Genomic DNA, 13,091 nt, shown 5'->3' with positions numbered 1-13,091 from the left:
GTACATATAGTACTACTGTACATATACATATATTCTGTGGTTTGCCAAAATTTCAGGCTAATTTCTAATCTAATGACTCTTAAGTGATTGTGTCAGGAAATGAACATGTACATGTAAACCATTTTCTGTTCATTATAACATTGTACTTTCTGCATTTAAATTATTTAGGGCACATAGAGATAATCCTTGGCTAACAACAGTTTATTTAATGGCTATTCAAAGCTACAACAGCACTGAGAAAAATGACTTATCACTGCTTTTCACATTTATGACCATTGCAGAATCTCCATGGTTACATGATTAAAATTCAGACACTTGAAAACTGGCTCATATTTATGACATTTGCTGTGTCCCAGGATCATGTGATTACCTTTTGCAACCTTCTGACAAGCAAAGTCAATGGGGAAGCCATATTCACTTAACAAATATACTACTAACTAACAACTATGGCAAAAAAGGTCATAAAATGGGGCAAAATTCACTTAACAAGTATCTTGCTTAGCAACAGAAAGTTTGGGCTCAATTGTGATTGTAAGTTGAGAACTATCTAGTTATTGAAATCAAAGTAAAACCATATTTTGTGTCTCTTATAGGTTGTGACTCCAATATAATAGTTTAGCTACAAACTTTCATACAAATTAAAGGATAATACTTTCTGAGCATAGAAGATAGCATGCAATCTGATGCAGTATGCAGTATTTCAAGCATAGTTATGATTGTATTTTATTTTATGTGAAAACACAAAGATACATTTCTAAAACCAGGATATTTAAAGATGTGCACTTGCTTTCCTTTGATTTTGTTATGAGTAAAATTGCGTTTTATTAATTGGAAAAAACGTGCATATTTCTTTGCATATTATAGTAGCTTTCAATAGTAGCTTTCAATTTGAAATAATTTTATAATAAGCACAGCAGGTTCACTAATTAGAAAGTAAACTTGTTGTATGGATCGATTTTGAAGATTCGGCAATTAGTGAATTCATCTCTAGGAACTAATACCTTAGTGCGAACTAAGTAATCTGGACCTTAATTTTACTGACTTGATAATAAATAATCATGTATACCTGCAGATTTTATATGAGATTTGACAAAATAATTAGCATGGAAAAATAGTTTTCTTCTGTAAGCAATAATCACATGCTAAAGTTGAGTCATCTCTGATCAAATTGTAAATTTTAATGAATTCCTAAACATGGCATCTTGTACAAATTTGAATGCATATTTATTGTATGACTGCATGTTTATTATTTATATAAGATAAATAGTTCATATTAGAGGTACAAAAGTTTGGATACTGTTCCAGTTATTACAGTGTTGTTTTGAAAACCATAAAGGTGATAATTAAGTAGAGTTTTTCATGAGAGATGTTGGGAATTGCCCAGCCAGTCATGGAGGATGGATCAGGTGGGAAATTAGCTTTGAATCACTATACAGCCATAGAAATCCAGCCACAAGAACCCCTCCCCCTTAACCTCCATGGAATTTTATCTGTCTATTCCCAATGGAAGGCAAGCAGCTTGGGAGTTTCTTGTGCTATAAGCAGAATACAATAAAGTAGTTAGCTTGAACTGTGCGCATATGGAGTTGATCACTTGTATCTGACAACACAATTTTTCAAGGGAACAGATACTATAACCTTTCTAATTTATTGAATTGTGATTGTTCGGTTTTGTTTCAAATAATCATATCAAATGACTGAGCATTTGAAAATAGAAATAATTCATTATTTCAGAGTATGAAATGTTTCTAGTTAGCAGTTTCAACCATGAGGATTATTAGTATAAAAGTTAGACAGAACTAACAGAATAACAGTGTTGGAAGGGACCTTGGAGGTCTTCTAGTCCAAGCCCTGTTTAAGCGGGAGATCCTATACCATTTCAGAAAAAGGGCTGTCCAATCTTTTCTTAAAAACCTTTAGTGATGGAGCTCCCATGACTTCTGGAGGCAAGCTGTTACACTGATTAATTGTTCTAAATGTCAGGAAATTTCTTCTGATTTCTAGCTGGGTTCTCTCCTTGATTAGTTTCCATCCTTTACTTCTTGTCCTGCCATCGTGTGCTTTGGAGAATAGGTTGTTCTCCATTGAGCAGCTTCGAGCATCCAGAGAGTGGGAGGTGCTTAGTCTCTGCTCGGATAGGCTGGGCTTAATTGTCAGGAAGCTGCTACTCCTCCCTGGCGTCCCACAGTTTTAGCTCAGCCTTTGGTGTGATAGGCAGCTTATCCTTGGCCGGAGCTGGAACATTTCAGGTTTGCATACTCCTAACTTGACAGACTTCTACATTTTTTATATTTCTAAAGTCCTGACTGCAATTAGGGAGAAAGCAGTCGGAATGAACAGCAGATCGCCTTGGTGATCGGGCTACATTGGTGCCCATAGTGATCATAAATTCGATCCGTCTTTCGATAGCAGCGCCTTCTTCAGAGATTGCGGTTTGCTATTCCTTCACCGAACGCTTCTGTTTTGCCATTGCGATTTGATCTTGGAGCCGTTTTAAATAGAGCACGCTCATTTTTTCTCTAATTTCCTTTGCCAGTGGTGATTCCTCCCCCAGGTGTACACAGGGGCGGTAGCGGTGGAGCCCATCTTGTCCCCTCTTCATCACTCAGTCGCACAATAACCGTTTTTTTTCCCTTGAAAGACTGAGCGGCGAAGATTACCACTGTGTTGGGGCCAAAAACTGGCCAGCGCCATCTTAAATGAGGCCGACAGTTATTTTGGCGCACAATCTATAGGACACCGCCATTTTCACATAGCATCATGTGAGAGGCCTTAATTTCCCCGTAGCTCAACACAGCTTATAGAAAGTCTGACTCACAGACGAACACAATACAGAAGCCTGATGATGGCAGATGAGATTCCGCCGAAACGTTGCTACAACTTTAAAAGCACAACTATAATGACTTGGGAAAATACCCGAACAAAGCTGAATACCATACATGTAAATACCCGCGAAAACATATGTATGTATGTATGTATGTATGTATGTATCTCTCTCTCTCTCTCTCTCTCTCTCTCTCTCTCTCTCTCTGTAGGTCTAGGTGTGTTTGGGTCTTTTCCCGTGTAAGATTAAGAGTATCTTGGCGACGCTTCGGTGAGGTCCCACTCGCCATCCTCAGGCTGGTGCTTTCAGCTTCGTGCCAGTGCAAGCAGTGTGTGATCGGAGCTGCCGTCTCTCTATAAATACTGGTGGGGGGGGGGGCTGGTGTGCTGGGCTGGTTGGCTGCACTGCTGCCTCTTGATTGGTTGATGGAGTTGATGTTGGTGTAATGGGCTGTGTGATGGCCTTGTGAGTTTTGTTGTGGAGCTATCCTGGATCTTGTGCTGTAATCTCCTGGGTCGTTTGTTTTGATCTTTTTTCCATTAGCTTCTCATTTTTTAATGGCTTGGGTAATGGGTTGTGTGATGGGCTTGCAAGTTCTTTTGTTGTGGTATCCTGGGTCCTGCGTTGTAATCTCCTGGATCATTTGTGTTTTGATCTCTTTTCCATCTTTTCGTGCACTGGCACGAAGCCGAAAGCACCAGCCTGAGGATGGCGAGTGGGACCTCGCCGAAACGTCGCCAAGATAATCTTACACGGGAAAAGACCTGAACACACCTAGACCTACATACCTGTACCCATGAAAATCTACAAAAACATATATCTATATCTATATATCTATACATCTATACATCTATATCTATATATCTATCTATACACACACACACACACACACACACACACACACAAGCATACATACACATATTCATACCCTATACAGATTACCTCATAGATAGGGTAAATGAAAAATTGCAATAGCAAACAGAGGTGGCGCTAAGGCACGGACCCTAGATAAATCCAAAAAAGCTAAGGGTCCTTCAAAGGCTGCAGAAAAAAAATGCTGCCCGATGCCAGAAGGCACTGGAAAAGCAAATTGACAAATGCACCAGGAAGGCTGGAAGAACTTCCCAGCCTCCAATTCCACTGTCTCAGACTCAACAAACACCAGTAGCTTTAGACCTATCCACGCCACCCAGGCCGGCTAGCACTGTACAGGCCTCACCAGGCGGTACATATTCCCAGGTGAGCCCCTGAGTCCACCTTCACTCCAACAGCGGCTGGTCTACACCAGGAGGAGTTCCTGCCAGACGAGTTCCAGAAACGATGAAAGCATGGATGGAGCTTGTAATCCGCAGAGGATTCGCAGCTGGGGTACAACAATCCATGATGGCCAGGCAGATGCCAGTGTCGGAATGCGACTCACAGTCAGTAACATCTCTATGCAGAACTGATTTGCACTATCCTCAGGTACCTTCTCAAGGGGAGCTTTCTATAATTTCACATATGCATCCACATGACTTACAGGAGGAGGGAGAAAGTGAGCCCCAAATGGAGCAAGTAGACGCAGTATCAATTCACAAAAGCAAAGTTCCCTTGGAGGAGAAAATGCTAGAAAGAGGGATATCTGATGACGAGGACCTTAAGCCCGACCAATCCACTTTTACAGGGCTATTTCGTCCACAGCTTTTTAAATCTCTCCTCTTCAAGGCCAAAACCACAGCTCGCCTTGAAAAGTCTCCCTCCGCCCAACCACCAGAACCTCAAGAAGAATTGGAGGATTTGATTTTCTCACAACCTATTAATGAGGTTGCTGTTATTCCAGTTCCGCAAATGTTTTCAGATCTTATCCAGAAACAGTGGACCTCAGCAGCAGTGTATCCAGCCCCTACAACCTTTGATAAGAAATTCTTTAATTTAGTTTCTGAATTGTCTAATTCCTTGAATACCCCTGAAGTAGATGAGCCAGTGGTGGCCCTAGCATCCTCCTCTGCCATTCCCACTGAAGCGGAGGAGGCCCTTAATCCGGAGGAAAAGAAAGCTGAGATAGCCCTCCAAAAGGCACATCAGTCTGATGCGTGGGCCATAAGGGCAGCAACAGCCGCATCCTTCTTCACTCTCAGATGGCTCCATCACCTGAGGGACACCATACCAAATTCTAATATTAGGGCGCACCAGGACATCGCCAAACTGATTTCAGCCGCAGAGTTTTCTGCAGATGCCTCATTCAATTTGGTCAAATTTTCAGCTCAAGCCATGGCATCGCAGGTTACAGCCCGCAGATTACTATGGCAGACATTGGCAAGCTGATACCAAACAGAAATGGAAGCTTGCCTCTTCCCGAATTTCAGGTCATAAATTGTTTGCCGCTGCCCTGGATCCGCTACTAATCGAGACCAGAAGCAAGAAGAAGATTTTCCCCTCCCTCCTTTGTCATTCTGACAGCAGAAACTTTCAGCCCTTTTGGAGAGGCTCCTTTTGTCCCTATTACCAAGGCCCATTCTCTCCCAGATTCCAGAGAACACTGGGATACAGGGGAGCCCAGCTGTCTGACAGATTGGAATTCTCCAACAGGCCTCGGAGGGGCGGACAAGGGAAGAGACCTTTTAGGGGAACAGGAAACAGAAGTTTTCGCCGTCCACGATAAATTCAGGGATTTCACTCCCATTGGAGGACGATTAAGGCTCTTTGCAGACCGATGAGACTCTTCCACATCGGATTCCTGGGTTTGTGACACTATCAGATTTGGCCTGGCTCTAGAGTTCTCCACACCCCTGAACTTTTTCATGAACTGTCCTATCTCCTGGGATCCTGTTAAAAGGAACATGATGGAGACAGCGATCAACCACTTACTGGAAATTAAGGCCATCCAACCAGAAGCCCAGGATCAACAAGGACAGGAGTTCTACTCAGTACTTTTTGTAGTCCCCAAGAGTTCAGGGGGATGGAGGGCTACCCTAGATTTAAAACGTCTCAACCGTACTCTAGTCTATCGCAAATTTAAAATGAGTATGTCACAATCCATTCTGCTTAGCATAAGAAAGGGTGATTTTTTGACTTCCATCGATTTAACAGAGGCCTACTTTCACATACCAATTAGACCGTTACACACCAAATTTATCAGATTCTGCTATAACAACCAACATTTTGAATACATCGCCCTGCCCTTTGGGTTGTCATCTGCCCCAAGGACTTTTACAAAGATTCTGGCAGCTCTAGCCACACACCTTAGGAGCACTCCAGTGAGGCTCCAGTGCTGCCTGGATGACATTTTGAACTTATCTTCCTCATCCAGGCAAGCAGAATTGGCTACTCAAGTTACATTGCAGACCCTCCAACACTATTGTTTTTCCATTAATTGGGCAAAGAGTCATTTGTCTCCTTCAACCCGCTTAACTCACTTAGGTTCGATGATAGACACAGTCGTAGGAAGAGTGTTTCTATCCTCTGAGAGACAGGAGAGCTTTAAGAACTTAGTTCAACTTATCAGAACCCTCTTCCTCTAGCCGATTTGTCTAAATTACTGGGAAAAATGATCTCCTGTATTTCTATTGTTCCTTGGGCCTGCTTCCACACTAGATAGCTCCAATGGTACCTGCTTCCGTACCAAAGATCGGAACAAAGCAATTACCTGAGGAAGGGGAGAGGAAGACCTCCCAAAGGGACATGTTGATGATGGCACCTAGATGGGGAAGTCTGGTCATGAGAGTAAGATGGCTTTTCTTCACATTGAGAGAAAAGCCGTGGTCCTGCAGAAGTTGCATCGTCAATTGTAGGTTCGTAGAGCAGATTGGCGCAATGTGGACTGGATTAAGATGTCGTCCAGGTAACACTGAAGTCTGACAGGAACCGCCCGAACACTGCCAGCACTTTAGTGAAAACTCTGGGAGCCGACAACAGCCTGAAAGGAAGGGCCTAGTATTGGAAGTGTCTGTGCTGATAGGAAAAATAAAGAAACTGGCGGTGATGACTCCAGATAGGAATATGGAGGTTGTCCTCCGTAAGGTCTATGGAAGAGAGGAGTTTCGCCCTCCGGAATGCTCTCTAGGATGGAATGCAAGTTCTGCATTTTGAAATGCCTGTATGGGACGAACCTGTTTAAAAACTTGAGGTGAAGAATGGCACACCACCCCTCAGATGCCTTTGGGACCACAAAAAGCCTGGAATAAAACCCCCGCCTTGTTGGTCCACAGGAACAGGTTGAATGGCCCTAATTTCAACCAGATGCTTGATGGCCGATTCCACCAGGACCTGTTCGGCCCTATCCCGTGAAACTGAGGCAGGTCACAAAATGCTCTGGGGGAGGCAAGAGGAATTCCAGCTGCAGACCTGATCTGATTGTCCTGAGGACCCAGGCATCCGATGTAGATTCCTCCCATTTGGTGGCAAAGAAGGCCAGACCTACGATGGGAAGGGGAAAATAGGCATTTATTTGGAGCGTCTGAAGGCACAGCCTCCTCCTCCTCCTCGAAAGGGCCATTTATCTGTTTATTGGTGCTGCTGTCTGCCAGACGCCTCAGGACGTTGAGCCCTCAGATGCCGGGGGAAGCGAGAGGAAGGAACAGCCTGAAAAGGTGGAGGCCAGAAATAAGGAGCTGGGCGGTAGTCCACCCTCTTACCCGTCAACGAGAGGACTTTTCTCTTATCCCTGGTCTCAACTAAATATGGATCCAGGACCTCACCGAATAGCTTCTCACCAGCACAAGGAGCCAATGCTAGCTTCCACTTACAGTGTGAGTCGGATTGTCAGTTACAGAGCCAAAGTAGTCACCTCGCAGTGACCGAGGAAGCCATGGCTCTAGAGGCAAACTTGGCTGACTTCAGGGTGGCATCAACTGTAAATTGAGCCACTGCAATGATTTTGTTAAGATCTTGGTGAGATCTAAAATCAGACAGAGGAAGGCGCTCCTGTAACTGATGCAGCCAGCGGATTGATGCTCTAGTAAAAAATGACGCTGCTGTCGAGGCCCAAACAGCCCAAGCCGAGGCCTGATGGTTACGTTTGAGCGTTTGCTCCGATCTTTTGTCCTTGGCCTTGAGCACGTCCTCTGGTTCAGTTGGGGTACCAGAGGAGGAGAAGGAGGCCACTACTGGAGCATCCACTGAAGGGACCACAAGGATAAAGGCCAGGGCAGGTCTTACATTGTAGAAACGCCGATCATGAGATGAAGGTGTAGGCCCAGCAGCAGGAGTGGCACATTGTTCTTTGACAAGGTCCAGAAACAACAGAAGAGAGGGGAGGACCTCTGTGTAGACCACAGGTTTAGAGAAAAGAGAATCCCCTTGGGCAGAAGAATCCCTCTGGGGTTCTGGGGCCACCTCCTCTGGGGTCAGTTGGGTGGTGACCAATGCCTTTTGTAAAAGGGGTTTAAAGACTGCCATCGAAGGAGGCTGATCCTGGATAAAACTTCCTGCTTCTGACATATAAGGGTCTCTGATTTCGCCCTCTTCTTCCTCTGACCCTGAGGAAGGACTGCTCTCAGAAGGGTATGAGTACTGCCTCTCCTCATAGTCTCCCCAGTCAGATTGAGTAGAGGGTCCACTAACCTCCTGAAATCTGGAGTATTCCCTATGTTTGAGAGGAGCCCCTAGAGAAGGGTTGGGGAACCAATCTTGACCCCTCCCCATGGGACGAAGGAACTGTTGGAAACCCTCTGCTAAACCCCATTGAATGGCAGAAGACACTACCAATGAAATGTCAGAGGAACCACTGCCCGAGGGGGCTTCACCAGGGTGTAGGCCAGCAGCAATGGGAGTGAAGGTAGCTTTGGGCCTATGCCTATGACTCCCCTGAGATGGCTGGCTAGGAGATGGAACTAAAGAAGCCTGTTGAAAATTGGGCCCAGATCTGCTAAGGTCTTAGGGGCCCATTTCCTCCTCTGCTTCCACAGGAAACCAGGTTTGGGTATAAGAGAAGGAACTAGAGTGTGCCACCCCTTCCCTGGACCCCACACACTGTCCAACCTGTGCTTCCCCTGGGAGGGAAGCTTGCTCCAAACATCTCATCTGGTCCAGGGTTTTCTCAAGCTGCCTCTCAAGAGCAGCATGCCTCCTCTTTTCAGCCTTTAATTCAGCCTGAGATGTTTTCTTTGGAGTGAGGGCTTTGGCTTTGATTCTTGCAGCAGCCTCTCTTCGTGTTAAATTGCCTCGCTGCCTCTTTCTTTTTCTCTTCTGGGCCTGAGGACCCTGTTCCTCTAGGCCCAAACCTTCAGCTGCTCTGCTAGGTTCCATGATGATAAGTAGGAGGACACAAGAGGCACTGGAAACAACCTTCAATATGTGTCGCCTATAATTGGATCTACTCCAATAAAATTAGCATCATATATAATATAACTAAATTAATAGGGCCTAAGCCAATTAAAAATGGCCATCCACCACATGCATAATGGCTGCCGAATCAAAATGGCTGCCCGCACATAGAGAGGCTCTGGGAAAGGCTTCAAGAGCCTCTGTAGCTCATTAGGCGAGGAAAGCCCTGAGCTACAAAAGAGGATTTCAGCGACGAGCAGCAGCCTCTTAAGAATCAGCTGAGAGGCGCCGCTGGTGAGTGCTGCTTGCCACCGCAGCCCGAACTCGCTCAGGAGGCTGCATGGGACGTTTCTCAGCTCTGCCCTTGTCCACAGCCTCCTGGAGGCAGCGTCGGATTCCCCAATGCTGCCGGTGAGTGGATCCCCATTCTCCAGTTGGCACAGTCAATCGGAGCCCCGAGAACTGTGTCAGTGATTATTAAGGTAAAAAAGAAAACTCCTACAGAATCTGCTATTTATCAAATTCTGCTGTGCTTTCGCTATAAAACAACTTGCTTTCTAGACACGAAGCTCGATTGACTAAGGAGCTGAGTCAAAGCTGGGCATCTGGCAAGAGGTTAGCCTTTATATACGGCAGACTCAGCTCTATTATGTAATAGGGAGGAGTCTAACCCATCCTGGACTCTCGAAGCAGCGTGGAGGAGAATATTAGACATTACAGCATCAGAAATATTAATAGCTAATGAAACAGCTGGGCTCATTTTTTCTTCTTTGTCTCTTTTTTTGTGATATTAGATCTTCCAAAGATTGCATCACTGAAGCTTGCCAAAATTCAGTCCTTTGGGGAAACAAAAGTAAATATTGAAAAAGATATATTGAACCTCCAATGGGCTTAATATACCTATTTTAAGGTAAAATAAAATCTCCCTAGAATGAAATGTGAAAAATTCCACCCTCCTTTCCACAGTGTCATTTCCTGGCTATTCCTTATTGAACAAATGTGGTCCTAGTGACAGAAAAGTATGGTGGTGTGACCTGACACCAAATATTCATGTTCAACATTCACTTTTTCCATGAGTGACCTTAGATCACTTATGCAGTGGGATCAAATGTAATCCAGAAAAATCTTTGTAGCATTGGAGTTCAAGTGTATTCATATAGATGAGCAATTAGGCTTCTCATTTAGCTTTAACATAATTCTGCAGGATCAAAAGTCATATCACAAAATGTTGAGTTCTATCCTTTAATGTAATCCATAGTTTTCTATCCCTTTAAAAGTGTACGTGGGCAGGGGGTGTATATGAGTATGCACACATTTAAATTCAGTGCTTTATATCAAGTTTATCATAGGATAAACGTGTAGAAATATTGGTGTAGCAAATGGGAACCATATGTATTGAGTAAACAGTTTAATCTCTGAAGTTCCCTGTTTGACACTATTAAAAGTGTAACAAGTCCAAGTTCTTTTTTTAAAAAAAAATCTGTTATTTATCAAAATGTAGCAGTACTTACTAATATCTAGAAGCGAACAAAATATTTTTTTATACTTAAGATGCAGGCTGCAGAGTATAGAAAACCCATTTTCTACATTCACTTAAATGTTCAACGCAGAACACTGTATAATTTTCTAATTGATATCTGATACTGAAAATGGGTAAATTTTTATTGTCCTATTTCAATTTATTTTAATCTTGGCTATGTCATTGCATTGGAAAAATCACATGCAGTTATTTGTGAATCATAAAATCAATTTAAACACCTCATTTTATGTATGTTGTGTAGTGTAACTTATTTTATTTTGTCTTCTTTGGGGTCTGTTGTAATAACAACTCTGTAAATCCACCAAGCCTTTTTTTTTTTTTTGCTTGCACAAACATTTTTTCAAGGTCAAGATTGTTAACTCTACAAATAGTTTTTTTCCAACATGTTTGCAGCAGAAACCCTGATACATTGTAGCAGTGCTTCTTTCTGGTAGCATCTAGATTTTCTTCTTCGGCTCTTAGCTTTTTGTCAACATAAAATCTTTTAACAGTTAATACTTGCATGAATACTTTTAAGTTTTTAAAATTAATTTTTATTGTTTTTTTAAAACAAATTTTATTAAGTTTTACAAAACAATACACAAACAAAGCATAGAATGTAATAACATAAGAGATCTTTTCTGAGGAAATCAATAAAACACCTCAGTAAAACACCTTATTTAAAGACAGAATGATTCCAAATTATCATATTTCCATACAAGCACAATTTAATATATATATTTGCCTTATCTGTTCAGCTTCATATCTTAATTTTTATTGTTATTGCTACAGTATAATTTACAAAAAAGAAACTCATATGTAGATTGAAAAGAACAAAAAAGAACGAACCCACTCACCCAGTGGTGGGATTCAATTTTTTTTTACTACCGGTTCTGTGGGTGTGGCTTGGTGGGAGTGGCAGGGGAAGGATACTGTAAAATCTCCAGTCAGAGGTGGAATTTGCCAGTTCTCCAAACTACTCAAAATTTCCACTACCGGTTCTCCAGAACTGGTCAGAACCTGCTGAATGCACTCACCTCAAATACAGTTTTGAGTTACAGAATATTTTTAAGCATAGAAATTTAAATTCTTCCCAGTATTGAAAATAAAAATGAATAAGCAATAGCAAACTAAAATTGAAGCTGGATTATCCTATTGGGATATATGGTTTTGGAGTACAATTTAATTAAATAATTTTAGTTATATTTAAAAATGGAAATTAATTATGAAACATTAAATTGTAGTACTTCTGTATTTCCTTCTTTGTTGGAATATTTTTAATGCAATTGTGTGCCTTATGGAGCAGTACAATGAGCATTTTAATGGCAATGCTCCTATAAATCATAATGGAGTAGATTTTGTGTATGGATCTTATTGTGTCAGACAAACCATCTTACATTACTTGTTGCTTTTAGTGAAGTCTACTGTCTCTAGGGAAAAGCTCAGTTTGCCCAAGAAGCCACGTCCTTTGGTCACATATAGACATTTGTAATGTAGCAGCTACTTGTTTGCCATCACAGAAAATCTTTAATTTTCTCCCTTGCAAACCTCTGTATTAGAGGAAAGTACAATCGAGGGCTTATTTTGTCTTTCTATTATGATTTTTGCCTCTGGAAAGCTGTTTGCAAAACTGCTTACTGTATGATGCAATTAATACCGGCAACATTAACCGTAAATGCTTTGCTGGTTCACCAGAGGCCAACTTACCATAGCTCAGTGTAGATGGATCTTAAAGTTAAATAAAATTGAATTTTACTAGTCACAAGGTACCTTTCAAGACCTTTTTCTCCATGTAGACTGCTGACCCAATAATAGAGTGTATGTGTTGTGAATCCCTATTCACTTCTAGGCAACACAGATGGGAGCATGGAAGTGAGCATCCTGTTATGGCTCTGTTTAGCTGGAACAGCTTGCCTGCTGAAATGGGGGTGGCACTTTCCCTGGGGAAATTCAGAAAAGATGTCAAATTAATGAGTTTTTTTCCCCACAGAGATTTTGGAGATCGAATAAAAGATACATTGATTTATGATGTTTTCCCCAGTAACTGACAGCAGGTGCTTAGAGTCATCTGATTGAGGTAACATATAATTCTAAGTAGTAGATGAATAAAGATTTTGGGTGTGAAATAAAAAATAAGAAAAATGGAAGCTCTGAATTTTTTGAGTAGATTATATATGAAAAGGAGATTTCCAAGCCCTGTGTTTATATGTGTGTAATATTTATTTTTTTGTAACTATAATCTGTTTCTAGTATAAGATGTATATTGTGTGTGATATTTATTTTATGTAACTATATTTTTAGTATAAGATATATGTGGAGCATTGACACAAGACATTCAAGTCTGTATGTCTTTTGGGGATTACTGAAAGTAGTTTAGAATTATGGTGTCCAATTGAGAATTAGTTTGTTCCTGAGATTTTTTTTAAAATTAGCAATTCCTAGATGCTAGTGTAAATTTTGCCCAGTTCTAATACAGCCCAATGGATATTGTCTGCTGAATTAGTA

The 13,091-nt window shown here is 41.9% G+C and overlaps 1 protein-coding gene across 5 annotated transcripts in view; it reads left to right on the top strand.

The window, feature by feature from the left end:
• The window catches only part of SPTB (spectrin beta, erythrocytic), a 119,560-nt gene that overhangs the window by 3,592 nt on the left and 102,877 nt on the right, over window positions 1-13,091 (top strand). For 4 of the 5 annotated variants that reach the window (XM_026708072.2, XM_087920649.1, XM_087920650.1 and 1 more), the window contains exon 2: window positions 12,577-12,663. The exons of the other annotated variant lie outside the window; for it this stretch is intronic. The gene's annotated coding sequence lies outside the window, so the exon portion shown is untranslated. The remainder of the gene's footprint in view (window positions 1-12,576; window positions 12,664-13,091) is intronic. 5 annotated transcript variants of the gene reach the window in all.

Source organism: Pseudonaja textilis, chromosome 1 (assembly GCF_049901715.1).
Source record: "Pseudonaja textilis isolate UNSWEBS1 chromosome 1, rPseTex1.2, whole genome shotgun sequence".
Classification (NCBI taxonomy): Eukaryota; Metazoa; Chordata; class Lepidosauria; order Squamata; family Elapidae; genus Pseudonaja; species Pseudonaja textilis.
Note: the sequence above shows the minus strand (reverse complement) of the source record. Positions and strands in the feature narration are given on the sequence as shown.